Source organism: Polistes canadensis, unplaced genomic scaffold, assembly GCF_001313835.1.
Source record: "Polistes canadensis isolate GaletaPanama2010 unplaced genomic scaffold, ASM131383v1 scaffold_7, whole genome shotgun sequence".
Lineage (NCBI taxonomy): Eukaryota > Metazoa > Arthropoda > Insecta > Hymenoptera > Vespidae > Polistes > Polistes canadensis.
Window position 1 is genome coordinate 1,698,352 of NW_014569554.1, and position 6,000 is coordinate 1,704,351.

Consider the following 6,000-nt stretch of genomic DNA (forward strand, 5'->3'; position numbering starts at 1 on the left):
GTTATTCTATTGGTTCGAATAGAATCGTTCATGAAGAGACCGAGGAAGCATGAAATCCACATCGTGGTCATTGTGCTCCGGAATACCTGTGCTTACAGATTTAACCTAATTATTTGTGTCAGTGTACGATACGTACGCGCATGCCGCTTTAGGATAATAATAATAATAATACTAATAATAATAATACTGATAATAATAATAATAACAACAACTCGAACTATGATTCTCTATTTAGTGTTCGTTGCACTTTCCGAGTCGTCTTAAGAATAAATACCCTCGAGCTCGAATGCGTATAGAATAAAGCGGATATACCCTTTCAACGGAGTTAAATTTGCTAGTTTGCATGGTGAAATATTTCGTTATTCTATCGATGATTATAAATAAGTTTACGTTAACAATAATGCATTCTAAAAACTTTTAACTTAAAAATAAACCTACTATACATATATATCGAATAGTTCATTCAATTCGACGGTCATCCTTGATATATGTTTTTACGTAAATACAATACATATGTGGATAAAATAAATATAAGGCATCGAAAAAATTGGAAAATTGTAATTTCATCGAGGTAAATAATTCGTTTGTTTTTTTTGTTCTTTTCTTTTTTGTTTTTGAACGTTTTTAATTGATCGAACGAAACAAAACACGTTTCGTGTATATTTAAATACAAATAGAATGAATGCGTTGGAATAGAAGAGGAATGAAAATAATAACGGGGAGAATGAGGGGGTGTTATCCTTCTCTTTCTCTCTCTCTCTCCCTCTCTTCTTCTTCTCTCTGTTCCTCTTTCTTTTCGTCTGTCTATCGTTTTAGTCGAAGGCAGTTCAATTATCGCATGCAAAGGAGTTCTATTTATATTCTGCTGTACCCTTGGTGTAATTCGATTTACCGTATGCACGATCCCGGATGATTCGTAGACCGCGAACATCCACAGACCGTATGAGGGAACACTATGTTCCTATATCTAGGACGATGCAAATATCGCGTCAAAATGATAACAATGTGCCAGGAATTTCGAACGCTCCCAACTGCAACGAGTTATGGCACCGTAATGTCGACAGCCATTAAAGATCCCATCGATTATTTCGGTGATCTTAACCATGCGACATTGATAGTTAGTTCGTCCAAAATTTATCATACGAAAATTTGAGATCGATATAATTTAGCAAATTAATTTACTTTATGTTCTCGTAGAATGTGTTCATTCAATATAAGAACAAAATAGAAAAAGTTAAATTAACAAGCAACTAAATTGATTCGATTAATTTTCATAAAAATACATTTATCGTTTAAATAATTTGAAAAGAAAAGAAAAAAAATCACGTGTGAATATAAGAATAGGTTATTAGAAATAATCAATATCGGTGGTTCTGTACATTATACACTTAAACTATACCTATACCTATAGAAAAATGGTTTCCATCGTTGATGAATTTGTCGAACCGATTAAAATTCTGACATAGCGTTTAACAGTAAGGAGGTTAGAGCTCTCTTCGTGGTAACCCGTTATCCATCGACATTGAATCACAAGAACGTTCGATCGAAATGATTAATCAGCGTCAGCATGTACGAAGATCCTATCGGAAGTGCCAAATTCTGAGGATAGGCGAGCCTCTGTCTGTGTGTTAGCTCGTTACTAACAGGCTCAGCCATTAAATTCCAAACAGCCCAGAATCATAACGTTTAGCTGAAGCCTAAAGCGTTCCGTTTGATTAGCCAATGAATCTCGTGAAAATGACGCGCAACAAGGTACGAAACTACCGAGGTCGTTCATTTCATCAACGTTTTCAGCACCAATGTGAACCTTCGTATTGTTCGGAATAACTACGAGTCATCTAACACGCTCAATCCGTAATTAGAAATTTGTACTTGCTTATGAACGAATATAACGAGTTATTAATTTCATTTAAAAAAAGCACACACAAAAAAGAAAAGCTTTAAGTGAAGAGAATAATAAATATTTAGAAAAACGCATGCGTTATCGCAATGAATTTTATATTATTTTAATATATATTATAAAAAAAGAGAAATGAGATTCTCTCTCAGTATTCCCGCTTGCATCCATTAATTCAATTTTGTTTTTAAAAATCAAGACAAAATGAAAATAAACGTTTGGATGGTAATAAATTCGGTGAACGCAATTAACAACGTGATCCATAAAAAATCACGATCTTCCAATAAACCTTTTTACATGTAGCACACTTCGCATACCTTCACGTACAATGTTCATTTTATTAAGCGGATTTATTAAAATTGAACGTATATAAATGTGTGTACGCGTATATCGTACGTACCTAACACACATGAATTAAATTCTCAAGCAATGCGATTAAACGTTGCCAACGACAATGCATAGTGTTGTACATATGAAACGTTGAAGCGAATCTGAGGAATCTCTTAGTATCGTTCACCGATGACGATGATACGTATACTTCAGTAGTATTAGTTACATCATGCGAATACGTTCGAAGCTATGGTAACGTCGTTAAGAAGATATACGCGTACCTTCGTGTAAAGACCGGGATGTGATTTTCTTCGGTAAAGTAAGATTTATTCGTGAAACACACCGGTGAGAAAATTTAAGGAAATATTATACTTAGAAGTTCGCGAAGATACTGCTTCTAAAATATCTATCTATAATACATGCACAAGTATAATGACTACGGTGACCATTACTTTTTAAAGAAAAATATAATACAAAAGAAATGAAATTATTAAATTATATTGCTAGATATATCTCCCTAGCTTTTTATATAATATGAAAATTTATTCAAATATGTTGGACTAAGAGACTGGACCAAAAAAAGGTTTAACTTAATATGAATATTTATTTTACCTTTTACACAATATTAAAATTCTATTTTACAATAATAAAACTATGAGAGAAAGTATTTGAAAACTTAACTTTGTTCACAAAAAATATATTTAAACCAGTTTAATTAAAATAATTTGAATACTTTACAGTACTCTCTGTTTTTTTTTTTTTTTTTTTAAAGAGATTAATTTTGGTTTTTAAATACTCCTTGAATTTTAAATAATATATCTTGTAATTACATTTTGCGTAATTAAATGTGATTTTACCGTCACGACTTTCGGATGAATTTTTTTGTATGTTCACATATTATTTAATACAGAAAACAATCTTTTTGTAGGTTCGTTAGACACTGGTAAACATATAAAATTTTATCATTAAACCGAATTTTCATTATAATATAATACGTTTTCTTTTTAAATATATAATAAAGTCTTAAATGAACTACGAATGGTCAACGTAGTAAAATAGAATCTATTTAAATTATTAAAAATAAACTATTTCAATTTTTTGAAAATATACGAACTATCGACAATTGACGAGTTAGAATCGTGGATTTACGAAATGCAATTCGAATAAATAGAAATTCTATTTGCTAGATACGATATGCTTAATACGTTATAAAATTTGATATCGCCATTTTATTTGGGGAAATAAAGTTTTCAAGAAGCAAATAAAATTGATCGAAGAAACGAGTATTCTCATCGGGTTGAATCATCGATACTGAATCACTATTATATATAGAAATAATGGAAAGAAAAAAAAAAACGATGTTATAATTCGATTGTTATGTAAAAAAGAAAACAAAGCACAACAAAATTACACGATAAATTGTATTTATTTGAAATTAAATGACTATTAAAATAAATTTGAAGATTTACGTTTTACAAATATATTTGATATCAACGTCTGATTTTCTTTAGAGGGAAGAATAGAAATACGAGAAAGGGACTATAACAATTAGTAACATTTCTTGAATTGTGTTTACGCTCGAAATGGCATATGTTAACGCCTGAGCGCTTTGACTTTCAAGTCTGCTGTGAATAACGTCGTGCAAAGAGCTGAAGTAACACAAGCCAGCAGAATTAAATGCGTAGAACAGCGAATAGTGCAATTGCTTCGAGAAAAGCTCTGACGTATACCAGGTTGGTACGTACCTTCCTTGTCGTTTTCATCTCGTACTCAATAGCGAACGAGAATGCTCGTTCGTTCCTCGAAACGTGCAATGCAAATCTACTTTTTACGTCATCGTAAAAAGAAAAAAAGAAAAAAGAAAATACTGCATCACAATAATAGCCTCGTAAAAATGAAGAATCGTTTAACGAGTACGATCAAACATCCGAACCCTTCCTTTTTGTTTGCTTTTCTTTTTTTAGCGATTTGAGTTATCAAAAATCGTTTACGATTGCTACGAAAAGATAAAAAATAAATGGAAGAAGAAGAAGGGGAAAAAAAAAGTAAATGATTTAAAACACGAATTCCAGATAATGTTGAAATTGTTTTTCGTATTTTAGATAAAACATCCGATACAAAATCGTAGTACCATTAATCGTTGTTCCAATTTCTCGTAAATCTATTTTCGTTAGGATAAATATTGCTTTGTGGTTTAAAAAGAAACGTTTCAAATATGACTTTGGTGATATTTAAAGTAAAAGTGATAAGAAAAAAAAATATAAAAAGGAATAAAGAAGAGGAAGAAGAAGATGCTTGAAGCGATATCGAGTAGATACTTTGCATGATAAAGGAATCGATCAAGATCAATAAGATAGCGTTTTCTTATTTTATTCTATGGAAAAGCTATCTTCAAGCTTTAAGCTCACTTTCCCGTAAACATCACTTCCTATCGGAATATTCACGAAGGAAATGTTTAAAACTCGTTGAAACGTACAGTTTTCTACAGTCCTCTCCACTCTCTAAAAAAAAAAAAAATCATTTCAATGTATAAAATATACGTTCCTACTAATTCAACAATTCGTATTTCATCCGATATCGATCTTTATTCATTATTGTATAATTTATTAGACAATATTACATAACGTAAAGGGACGACGAAACATAATGAATTCTCGTTTGCGGTTACGTCGTCATATAGAAATTCGCGGAACAAATAGCAATCAGTTTGAAACCGCTAGGAAATTTATTCCAAAGTAAATCGGTATGAAGAGAGAATGAGAGAGAGAGAGAGATAGAGATAGAGAGATAAAGAAAGACATATATATATTTACATTACATAACATTGACTTTAACAATTGTAAATTAAAATAGCGATCTACCGAATGTAAGTAACATCTTGCTTTCTTTATCACACGCTATTAATCTTTCTCTTCTCTTACCTCGAGTGTTTCACTTTCTATCTCTTCTCTTCCTCCCTCTCGTTCTATCACTTTCAGAATTCCTTTCGTCGTTGCTTTTACCCTTAATCCATTTCATCGAGCTAGCTAGAATACGCGCGAGAGTTCAGTGAACAGAGCTAGCTAGCTAGCTTGCAAGCTACAAACCTACCTACCTAGCTAGCTATTCGAATAGAAACGACCAAGTCTCACGGGGGTGATTCGTCGCGGAGATATTTCTACGGATTTTCGCACAAACGTTCGTTCGCATCGATTCTCTTCGAGCGTTCGTTAAATTGGATCATGTTGGTGATGACGCGCGTTCGAGTAAAGAGACCGGGAATAGTCTCGAAGTAAGGGAATAAAGTAGCTTTAGAAAGCTTTTTATTTGTCTAGAAAAATAACGCGCACCGCACCTTTTTCTTCATTATTTTTTTCTTTTTTAGATTTATTTCTCTTACAATTTATTGCTTGAGGATAGATTTTTTTTATATCATCGAGATGAGATAAGCGTTCAAATGTATTGGAGATATCATCAAATAGAAATATTTTATTTTAATAACAATATAATTGTGCCGTTTATTTTGAAAGTGGCATAAGTCACATTTATTTTCTTTTTTTTTTTATTGAAAATGAAAAGATACCGGTTCAGTTGTAATTAGTGTTGCCATTAACTCGTTTTTTTTTTTTTGAAAAAGTCACTTATGCCACTTTCAAAATAAACGGCTCAATTATAAGACACACTTGTCATTAAATCATATCGCAATCAATTTTTAATCAATGCAAACAATTTGAATTTAAAAAAGAACACTGATACTAATATAAATATTGTTACTACTATTTCTTTTTCTTCTT

The 6,000-nt window shown here is 31.6% G+C and overlaps 1 protein-coding gene across 3 annotated transcripts in view; it reads left to right on the plus strand.

Annotated features, from left to right (window-relative positions):
• LOC106790840 overlaps positions 1–6,000 on the plus strand; it is a 165,261-nt gene that overhangs the window by 131,669 nt on the left and 27,592 nt on the right. The window lies entirely within an intron of this gene.